At 34.9% G+C, this 12,459-nt stretch overlaps 1 long non-coding RNA gene across 1 annotated transcript; it reads left to right on the top strand.

The window, feature by feature from the left end:
- Window positions 1-6,312: 6,312 nt before the first annotated feature.
- LOC128547482 (uncharacterized) lies at window positions 6,313-11,015 on the top strand. The gene is made up of 2 exons (XR_008366580.1): window positions 6,313-8,353; window positions 9,231-11,015. It is a non-coding gene; the product is annotated as an uncharacterized LOC128547482 (long non-coding RNA).
- The last annotated feature ends 1,444 nt before the right edge of the window (window positions 11,016-12,459 follow it).

The following is a 12,459-nucleotide window of genomic DNA, read 5'->3' as shown; positions in this document are numbered from 1 at the left end:
TGTGGCAGGTGTAATTACTGTTAAGAAGACAACGAAAGTAACTAACCATGTAGACGACGTAGTGCCGTTTGTCATAGGGGACACCGAAGCTTACATCTTAGAGCATTGGAGGGACCTAGGACCAACAAGGGCATGGGTATAATTGTCTACGGGTATCTTGATGTAGACGACGCAGTGCCGTTGGTAAAGGGGTTACCTGGAGTTTACATCACAGAGCATCCGGGGTACCTAAGACCAACAAGGGCATGGGTACGACTGTCAACGGGTATCTCGATGGAACCACAGATGACACCGAGGGTAAGAGTGGCAAGCCAGTCCTTGCAATAGTAGTCTCAGATGCGGGATGAACCTTCTGAGAAATGTAGCCTACCAGATGAAGTAATTTTCGGTGCTGGTATGGATTTAGACTACTCTGAGGGAGTAAGCTCCTTTGTGGTAGATATGTTTAAAGATGCTGTTGTAAACATGAACATGGTGGCCACAAGGAGGGATGAGACTGAGACTGTTTAGGGCCTCGGTAATACAGTCACGTCTGGACAGTCAGGTTCAGTGCCTACTGTAGGACGACCAAGTTCACAGTCTAAGGTCCTATCCCCTGGAAAGGACAAACTGAAAAGACTTGCCGTGCCTAAGGGTGCGACAGGTACCTCTGACTGTACAAAAGGTCTGGGGCCTAGCCTTCAGAGTTACATCTCGGTACCGGATCAAGGAGCTCTGAGGGATGAAACTGGACTGTGTAGTTGGTGGTTCTCGGTAATGGAGCTGAGTAATGAGTGGAAAAAGGATTAGAGATTGCTGTTTGATTTGGATTGAAACGAGGTAGGACAGATCCGGCATGGTCCGATCTGGTTCGTGCCAGTCAAGCTGCTGAGTCAAATCGGTAAAACAAGGAACAATTTCTTCTGTTAGATTGCGTTTTATGTTAGTGTGACTAAGATCAAGATGGCATTCATCTTGGTATGCTGAAAAGTCTGAAGGAGGAAGCTATTGAACTCCGTCATAGCCTTCCCTCTGTGGGACATCGGACTCTGAAACAAATAAGTCCGGTGAAGCCTCGTCTAAGAGACCCTAGACGAGGAAAGTATAGCCTCACACAGTTTTACTAGAATAGGGAAGGCACCGCAAGGCCCTGTCACAGAGGAGACTTGAGCTCTGCTTGGACTAATTAACAGTAAGGTTACCTGGGCCCTCCTCTGTTAGGCAAAGCTCAGGTAGAGGCAACTGTGTGAGGTAAGGGTCAGCCGTCTATTAGACTAAAGGTTGTTTTATGTTAAGTGTTGGACTGCTGACCATTTTTGGAGTAATAACAGTTCTTATGATAGCATTGACTATAAACTGAGTCTGTTTAGGCCATAGGGGCTGATCCCGGTGCACTGTGGATGCGGAGATCCATGGTCGCCGGTAGCGGTGGTATTGTGGCTGAATTGACACAATACTGGTACTGGAAAAACTAAGAAAATCCAATATTTATGAGCAAGAGACCATGGTATACTTCCATGGTTTAAGACACCATGGTCTACTTCCATGGTGTAGGGACTACCTCCTTTCAATAGGACGGGGAGGCATGTAGTGTCCGCGTACGGTCTGGTACGGCCTACGGGGCGATAGCCTGAACCCGGCACAGCAAGAGTGTAGTTCCGTTGCTGAAAATGCAATACCTTGGCTTTATATCTATCCCTAGACCTATTTTTTAAGATTCTTTAAAAAGCGATTTCTCGATACATTGTTGATATTTTTATATTCAGAGAGTGCTACTTCAGAGTTTAAAAGCAGCAAACGTTTGGTATTTTTCCATTTACGTAAAACTACCATCACTGCAACCAGGTGCCTGTGAACAGTATAAAGTACAGACTGATTCCACCTGGTAAGTTTCCCACAGTTACAATAGGTAAAAATATAGGGAAAAAAGTATTACCATCAAAACATACTGTACTTATAAACTAATTTGTCTGTTAATGCTATTAATACGTACCGTCACCGTATTACAACATTTCAGTTATTTCCCTTGTTTTTATCCAGAACTGTATAATGCATTTTTTTTCTCACTATACTGAGCTATAAAATATTTCGAACTTTGTAATTTCATTCTTTTTGATAACTTGTTTTGTAAAATTTTAAGCTGTGAACTTTTTGTCCGCATTTTTCTTTCAAACCCATTAGTTTGTATGTGAAACTTTAAATTTACAAATCTAATTCTGATCTGTGCCAGTGAAGGTTTCGACACTGGTTCCCGAAATTTTGATAGAATTTATTATTTATTGTCCGCTGATAATATTTAGGTAGAATCACTCTTGTAAAGGTAATAAGTTAAATAAATATTTGTGTGAAATAAATATTCTTAAATAGATAAGAATGCAACACATTTTTCATAACGGCTTTATAAAACATCTGTAACAGAACGCTAAAAACAGATCCCTTAAAAAGAATATTTAATATGCGCTAGAAGGAACCTTTTGGTGAGCTTAATCTTGTGCAAAACTGTACATGTCATCCGATTTTCAAGGTTGTATCTTAAAGGGAATTCCTAAAGTTTTTTATGCGCATCTTTCTGCGCAGCCGACACTATGGAAAATTGAACTGAAGTCAACATGGCATTCATCTTGGTATGCTGAAAAGTCTGAAGGGGGAAGCTATTGAACTCCGTCAAGAGGGACATGTGACGGACAATCTTAATGAGGAATGTTGAATAAAATAACATTTTAATAAGTTTTATCTGTGATCAAATGTTGATATTAGTTTATGTTGTATTGACATGACATGATATGTATCATGCCTGACATGTATCTTGCCATTTTTTGTGGCTGTGTTTTGACAGCGCATTTTAGTACATAGACAGTGTTGTTCATATAATGTTAGACGATTGACTTTGTATTGATAAGACAATATCTCCTTTAAGATTATTTAGCATTAAATTATAGAAAGAATTAAGAATTTTTTTTTAACTTTAGCAGATATACTAGTAATCAATTTGGTCAGGTTCGCGCCATTTTTCGGTCCGAACAGGTGTTGTATTCAAGCGGTCTTAACATAAAATTTAGACTGGTGACCTACACATTTTAGCCACTTTTATGTTTACAATGCAATATTTATACACAAGAAAAACAGGGAAATAATCTATGAAACAGGTTTTTTTTTTTCAAAATTAAAAAAAAATTCTTCAATATGGGTATTTTTCATTGAAAAAAGGTTCACAAAAGTGAATATGAAACAAATTCTTTTTTCATTTTTACACATTATTGAAAGGATATAGCATTACAAATATGACTATGGTATCAAATAAGTATAGTATAAAATCTGTAAAAAGAATAAACCTTATTGTGCTGTCTGGATGCATATTTTGGTTGGTATTTATAAAAAAGCAGAAAAATATGAAAATGTTAAAAAATCGCTGGCAGTTTCAGCAACAGTGGGTGTGTTCAAAACAATGTTTCACAAAAACAAGCCTGGTGACCCATTGTTTTTATTTGTTCATTGTTTTCAGCACAGATATTCCTATCATATATGTGAATTTGAAAAAAAAAATCTATGAAGGAAAAAAAACTATAGGAATTCTCTTCATCCAAGTTTTATGTTAAAAAACGAGAAGTGAAAGTTTGATTAAAATTGATTGCAAAATGGGGTCTCTATCGTGTTCACAAGAAATTGTGGACGGACGTCGGATCACAAAAGCTCATCCTGTCATTTTTGAAATGTTGTTATTCATATTTTCTGTGCATGTGCTTTGCATACAAAGGTAACAAACCAATCAGAAAGATGATGAATAAATTCCCTATATATGTCACAAAACAGTCCGAAAGACAAAGAGAATTTCTGAAAATTTTAGTTTAGTTATGGTTTTAATTCAGCTATAACAGAACAATCCGGAAGATGAATTTTTATGGTATATGTTAGCAGTAATATTAATATTAATACAGTGATAACAGAATAATCCAATTGATAAACAAGTATATGTAAGCTAAAGTTTTATGTAAAATTTTAAGGGCTTTTTTGTTGTTGTTATTATCGCTATTGCTCAGAGGCTTATACATACCTTGATTCTGCGTTTCATCGAAAAAAAAAGTTGAATAAAATGAATTGACAGTTTTATCTAAAGGAATTGCAACGACATGTCTATTCATAAGAAAGACGATGGAAAATAAAGAAAATGTAGCTTTTGGTAGCGCGCTACGAACGAATACATTTACAGATAAATTCTTGATTACGTTTAAACATGTTTAAGGTGGTTCGCGGGGTTCCTACGAAAATTTCGAAGTACGAGATATAAGACTGATATTAGGTCTGTATGTACTAACATCTCCTGTCTTTCATTTGGAGAATAAAGAAAATCGTTCCGAGTCCACATTTCCTTTGAAGAGCGCAACCTGGTGGCATATGTATTTTTCAAGAGAAATCGCCGTTTTACTGTAATAATCTCATTAAAATTAATGTTATTACATTTTTTTTTCAAACTCAGGAATATAACTAAAGTCAATGTTATTGTTTACATGTCTGTTTTGTAAATTATTTCATTTTAAAAATGCTTAGATAAAGAGATATTAACAGTTTCTCTAATTGCAATAGGCTTTGAAAGCGAACAGCACGGATTCTTGACAAAACTGCGCGGATGCGCAGGCTCGTCTGGATCCATCCTGGTCCCAAAGCCATTATGTTGGTTTTCACATGGCGCGGCTCAATGTAAATTTGCAAATCACTCTTTTTTTCTATTTTCTTGTCATAGAATAATTAAAGAAACCTATGTCTGAAAATAAAGAATTTTGACAGCTCCGTTTTAATCCATAGCGGATAAACTGATAAGATTTTTCTACACCCCCACCCCCGTCCCCCCAACACTTTACTAACCCTTAAATACGGAGCCAGATACGCGAGTTATGCAAGATTAAACGTTTTCATAAAAATTCAACCACTTAAACCATATTCAGTAGTTATAGTACATGTTTCAGCGAGACATATTCACATTTTGTGCCAAACTTTGTGAAAATGAACATGTTGAAAAATTTTACCGAAACTGTGTGCAAGTAGCTTTAACTGACTCTGATATATATTACTAGATAATAGATAAATATTGACTGCAAAATACGCAACAATGTACATCATGTGAATATATTCAAATAAAAAAGATTCTAAAGATTTTTGTGAACTCTGAAGGTCCTGTTTATATCAATGAAAGACATAATGAAATCAGCGCGACGTCATTTTGTATCAACGTCACAAAATTTACATTACAAAAACAATTAAAAAGTAAATTTACAGAAAATCTGCCGTGAAGACCACCTATTTTTATTTTATTTTCTTGTTCAGAAATGATTAAAGAAGAATATATTTGAAAATCAAGAACTTTGACCGTTCCGTTTTATTTTATTTCGGCTAAACGGACATGGAACACATTGAATATTTTCGCCATTTTCCCCTACCCCTACTATACTACGGATATCTCTTTATTTAAGCATTTTCTAAATGAAATAATTTACAAAATGCAACATGTAAACAATAACATTGAATTTAGCTATATTCCTGAGTTTGAAAAAAAATGTAATAACATTAATTTTAATGCGATTATTACAGAAAAACAGCGTTTTCCCTTGAAAAATACATGTGCCGCTAGGTGGCGCTCTTCAAAGGAAATGTGGACTCGGAACGATTTTCTTTTTTCTCCAAATGAAAGACAGGAGATGTTAGTACATACAGACCTAATATCAGTCTTATATCTCATACTTCGAAATTTTCGTAGGAACCCCGCGAACCACCTTAGGTTTAACGGTTTTCTAGGTGTGTGTGCGTAAAGGACGATTCTTCTGAATAAAATAGAAAATGTAACAATACAGGAGTACGATAGAGTTATGGCCCCTGGCAAGAAATGAAACAAAATTTGTAAAATATTTAAATATTGCAGTAGATTATTATTTCTTTCTAATGTATACGACATACTGCAAAAGACTGAATGGCGATGGATCGGGCACACGCCGCGTAGGGCCCAGCCCAATATAGCAAGACAAGCCCTGGACTGGAATCCTCAAGCCACAAGGAGAAGAGGAAGGCTAAAAAATATTTTGGCAAAGAACGCTGGATATTGAGCTCCGAAAAACGAAGTTAACAGGGGAGAGGCCAAAGCCCGAGCCATGGACCGATCTAGATGGAAAGTTGTGGTGAAGGAACTATGCTCCGATTGGAGTGAAGAGAATTATGTAAGTAAGTAAGTAATGTATACGACATAAGCTACCTTTGAAGTAAAAAAGTTGTCCGTGGAAAAAAAGAAATTATAGAAATTATCATTTTTCGTAAAAGTTTGGAATTTAAAGTAAAATATAATTATTCGTATCAATTAAGTAAATTTATGTTCTCTTATGAAATAAATTGTTTTAATTTTGGTGGGTATCGTCTTGTCTAACATAACGCCTCACTGCTAATCCGCACCTGTATTTGTATTTATAGTCGTATCAGTTCAAATACTAGTCTGACAAGTTTTAATCCCACGGGATTTTCATGGGCAAATTTAGTGCAGTGACAAGTACATTCTTTATCGGAAATCCGTAGAGGACAGATCGTTTACAAAAATTTAAAGAAGATTACGACGGAAAACTGCAGCGCTACTGTTTTGAGAATTCACAATTGAGATGAGTATACATTATATATTTTCTTTAGATGTCTGCGCTTATAATTTTGATTGCTGAACTTTCTGTTTATACGGCATTTGAATATGTCCTCTGGAAAGTAATGGAGACACGTGTTCATCGTACAATCAGCAAGATATTGGTTATTTGGTTTTATTCAATCACTGACTGAATCAGTCTGAAGTGAATTTTAGTTATAAAATAAATAAATAAATAAATAAATAAAATTAACAGACATAGTGAGCTGACAAACACTCACAGGTAAAACATGGGTGTGGTCGAGCGTTTCTTTGTTTGCATGTACATGCGCAAAAAAAAAATGCAGTACGTTAGTTCCTGTACATTATTCTCGGTCATTATTATTTTTGGACTTTAATCATATGTACAATATGCATGTACTGGTTTCACCCGAGGTGTTTTGAGGTTTATGCATTTCTAACGTACATTGTTGCGGAAATATTTTGTAACATGATTTAGTATCGCTGGGATTAATCAAAGAATTTTGCTTTGTAGCCTATATATCCCAGACTCACCAGTTTCGACGCACATAACAAGCAACATGGCCGCGCTTTTTCATTCAGTAACATACGTGACTCTATTAGATATTGCATGTACACTAACCTTTTATGCATTGAATCATACCAATAACATCTTATTCTTAACAACTGACTGCCAGAAATCAAATGGTAAACAACAACTAGTGTGATCGGCCATACTTTTTCTAACACACCTATTTCGACGCATCTTACATGATACTTGTTACGAAGCTTTTGATTGGCTTAAATATTTGTGCAATCACTGTAAGTAATGCGCTACAGATGCAAGTAGATAATCAATATTAAAGGCCAAATGATATAAATAAATCTGAAAACATTTAAACATTCATCAACATAAGGGGCTAAGAACATAGATAATCACTTTGCTTTTTTAATACACACTGTCTGATGTTTTTTCTTTCATTTTTCTGGACTGCAGTGTTTACAGAGGAATTTGGCACATTTTGTTTTATACAAAACTTTAGATGAACCCAGTGTTCGCAGCCTACTTGACAAGAGAAAAAAATGAAGTGTGTAGTAATGATCGCATTGATATATAATGCGTACACCTTCCAAAACAGTGCATAAAATAGTGCGATTACATATGTCACATGGCAGTGATGTGACCTTGATAGCACCAAAGTCGGCTGCAGACGTACAACAAAATTTCCAGTAACTTTTTTAATCTAAGCTTCCACAGGGACGTTCTTAAAATGGATGAAAATTTGCATTAGTAGAAACATTAAAAATCATGTATAGTGAAAATGTAAGTTGATAAATATCTTCAAATTCCTGAACTTTCCATTTTGTCGGTAAAATTAACCATGATGTTTTCTATCATTACACCGAGTAACTACGTCATCGGAAACCCCAAGTTAATCGAGAACGAGGTCAAAACAAAAATGGCGTCGAAATAGGTGTGCGTAAAATTACATGGTGCGACGATAATTTCAAAAAAAAAAAAAAAATACAGACTATTATCTCATTAAATCAAATAGAAATATACATTTGGTTGTTTCTTACCAATTGTCAAAATCATACTTTAAATATCTTGCTTCAAATGATAAAAAGCATGCTGCATAGTCTAGTTACAGCTTAACAGATCCGATGAGAAAAAAGCGACATACAATTAATTGGTTCCATGCCGTTTTCAACAGTATTTCAGTCAGATGGTTGAAGTGTTCGTAGAGACTGCACATAGGAAAATTGGTATGTAATAAGGTAATGTAAGCTTACGCTTTTAACGTGTCCAGGAACGAAATTGGCTATATTAACTTGATTAGCTATACTGGCAAGAGAGCGTTCCAGTTGGGTTCGTACCATGGCATGAAACATTAACATCTGACAAGAAAGATACGTGTATATTGGATGTTTTCATAATGTAACATATTGGTTAGCTGCTGTTTGTTAGATATCGAAAGAAATGTAAGATATATTTTCATTTTATACATCAGCAGGGTAACCTAGATCTCAACTGTTGTAATGTATAACAGTAAATGGTAAGTGATGCTTATGAAAATTAATAACATACTGTCACAATTCTAAGACGTAGAAATATTCTTAAAGCACGAAAGCGTCATGTTTAAATCAAATAATTCACGGATTTATAGATATATTATTAATTCATTGTAATGAAATTACAAAGCTCTTTCAGAACTGTTAAACAATATAATGCGGATATCTTCGAAGTAAGGTAAGATGTGCTTTTCATACTTAAGTCTGGTTACTGTTTCTGAGAGTATTTTACATAAGAATAAAATCCAGCAAAACAACGAAACTTATGGAGAACGGTGCTATAGAAATAAAAACACAAACATTCTGAGCTAAATGGAATAAGCCACACTATACTTGGGAGTGCCACGAGTGATTTCCCATGAACCAAGTTAATCGAACCGAATCTGCTAATACTTTGCATGGTTCCGTTCTGCAAAAGATTATCATATACAAGGACTTATATAAATCAATACAGATTATTGATATATTTTGAACAATATTCAGCTTTAAATGTATTTCTTAATGACTAAAATATGGATTTGGGTTATCAATTTTGTTACACGCTAATGAAATGTATACACATTATTTTTAGACGCAGTTCTAGCCTGTACGCTTTGATGCGGATAATCCATTACGTCAGCAACTGTAACACCAGCATTAACACGGTCAATCTCTGGTATAAGGGGCTACAGAAAACTAATGTCGTCAACCGGCTATTCTCCTAATGTCTTTAAACAGTTTAGCTATAGGAGCGGCGTGGCATGGTCGGAATCGGCAGCTATTGGGGCACCTTGTGTTGAAAGGTAACTGCTGTACCTGGTTAATTTTATTAGATCCGATTTATCTAGGTCCGTTGCGTGCATTACTTAACTGCCTGCATGTAAAAGAATAAGTTATAAAATGCATTGATAAGGAAAACGAAATAATCAAGAAATATCGAAAATAGGTGTAAAACAGAATTGAATCAATTATGAGAATAATGTTAATAATAATAATAATTATAATAACAATAATGATATGAATAATAACTTCAATAATATGAATGCAAAGAAGACGTCACTGGAAACTGTTCAAGCATATTCTGTTTATGACGTAACAAGTCAGTGGCAATAAGACTCTTCTAATTGAAAGTCTTATGGCTATTGGTTTCCTATTCGTCCGCCCGTCCGTCCGTTCGTCTGATATTCGTTCAAAATAAATAGATAATACATTTTGACTGAAACCTCAGCAAAAGGTTTCATGATGACCCTGGCTTATAGTAATCGAACTATTGGATAATATGTACATGTACCTGAATGACATTGTGACATTTAAAGATATACAATATGTAAAATATGCAGCGAGTTTCATAGATTTTGATACATCTTAAAAATTAAGGTACATAGCAAAAGGTAATTTCTAGCTCTAGACTTTAACTGTTTGTCATTGACCTGCCGTACCTATTGAGTAAACGTGTATTCACTGCATACCTCGTTTTGGCGAATTTTATTTTCATAAAATGTTGAGTGGCCCTCAATACACGTAATGTGCATTTCGGTATGGCATATTGTAAATCTTATTAGTACTAAAATCTAAAATGCATTACATTCGTTGAAATCTATAGTTATCATCTTATATCATAGAGGTCGATGAGAGCATCTTTGCCTCGTTTTTCATTAGTGCGAAGTACTAGAACCTATAATTTCCTATTAGGTCTGGTATGTTCTGCGCTTATTTTCATAGTTTTCTGCACCTTCGCGCTGCTATGTTGCTTCCAGGCATTTTAGCTGGAGCTTTGTCTTTCATATTTTCTCATCATTTTCATATATACCATGCTATATATTTACAATATGCCATAATTTTCATTTGAAAATTTACAGTAAAGTCACGGTCTTATCCCACATAATTTTGTTTTGTTTTTGCTGTATTACTTGATATATTCACCTTTGTCTTAGAACCGATGAACTCCCTTATGCAGTCAGACCCGTACTGTAGACAGCCTCCAAAAATATAACCTGCTTACTATGGTCACACGTCACCTGTCTTGAGAAAATATATGTTTTCACAAATACCGGCATTTTTCAGTCCCCAAGGGAAGTTCTGCAGCCGGATTTGACTGTATATATATATATACCCCAGCACCCACCAATAAATTAAGTAAATTTATGTTCTCTTATGAAATAAATTGTTTTAATTTTGGTGGGTATCGTCTTGTCTAACATAACGCCTCACTGCTAATCCGCACCTGTATTTGTATTTATAGTCGTATCAGTTCAAATACTAGTCTGACAAGTTTTAATCCCACGGGATTTTCATGGGCAAATTTAGTGCAGTGACAAGTACATTCTTTATCGGAAATCCGTAGAGGACAGATCGTTTACAAAAATTCCCTCCCACCCTTCCCATTACAGTAACTTTGTTGTTTTTAACATATTTCTGCCGTCAAGTTTAATCTGTTTCAGGGTCACAATGGTGCATCATTCTGCTGAACCCTGCCACAAAATGTACTGCTGCACCAAACATGTCACGCCGCTTCTGTAATCTATGGTATATTAGAAAACAAACTCTTTACGGTGTGTGTGTATAAACTCAATTTTGCTAGTATGCTTCTGTTGGTACATTTAATCATCATGGAACAATACGGTTGAATGAAACCGGCTTGATTTTTAACTGCATGTATTCATTTATAAACATTCCGAATGTTACTATCTTTTTCTTTTTGGTACTTTGTTTGTTGTTTTTTGTTAAATTTGGTTTGAATTTAAGCACGAAGATATCATGAATTAATTAGTGCGGGTTTACTACACAAAGCGATAGCATGCAGGTTCGCCAAATTCTGGCATTGTATTTGCAGAAATATGAGGAGATGGTCTTAATGTCATTTATTCTGTAAAAAAAAAAAAAAAAACATAATTGAAATATTTTTGTAGGACATCGTTTTGTACATCGATTTATAATTCGATTATGAACATTACCCAGTTTTTTCGTGTTGTTTTTGTTCTGTTTGGCACATTTATTTTATCTACTAGAAACATGGATGATAGTAAATACTCGGAAAGCAGGGGGTGGAAAGAGCCTTTTCGCTGGTCAGAGCCTCGGATTCTCCCTACCTCCCCCCTCTTATATAAAAATATCATAAAAAATAGAAAAGAGTTAAGGTTGGGGCAGCCGGCTCGCAGCATACGATTAACCTGTCTTTCTGGGTAGTTTTTAGATGAAATTAAAACAAAAAATAATAATTATAATAATAATAATGCGTAAAGATTAAGATAACATGACAAGTATTTGTCATATTACATATGAATTGTCCATTCTGTATTCTGTCTTACTGCATATGTTCATAAATAGTCCGGTGTATTTTATGTTTCTTTCAGCATATTGATTGCTTAAGTACATGCATATTTGGAAAGAATTATGATATTTCTGTCTATATATATTTCGAAGGCGTTCTATTGATGCACTGTGTTATTTGGATATTGATTGTTATACGAACAGTAGTTAACCACCATCTTTAAAACCAGTTTAAGTTGTTTGTTTGGTATCAGTTATATAGTAAAGGAAAGAAATAAGGCGTGTATGTGTATATAAACTTGATTTTATTAGTAAACATATATTATTTGCATTGATATGATTTCATCAATTTAGAATTATTTTATTGTCGTGACTTAAATGGCGCTTACAAATTGTAATCTTTATTCGGGGTACAGTAAAGAAAGTCTTCTTTATTAAAATGTTTGGCTCAAGTCAATTCTAATTTCATTTTAATTTTTGTCCGAGTTGTGAGCAATATTTAGTGATCCACAACATATTTTATTCTTGTATACTACGGCAGTATCAAAATA

The sequence above is a fragment of the Mercenaria mercenaria genome, chromosome 12 (genome assembly GCF_021730395.1).
Source record: "Mercenaria mercenaria strain notata chromosome 12, MADL_Memer_1, whole genome shotgun sequence".
Lineage (NCBI taxonomy): Eukaryota > Metazoa > Mollusca > Bivalvia > Venerida > Veneridae > Mercenaria > Mercenaria mercenaria.
This window is presented reverse-complemented; position numbering and strand designations above follow the sequence as displayed.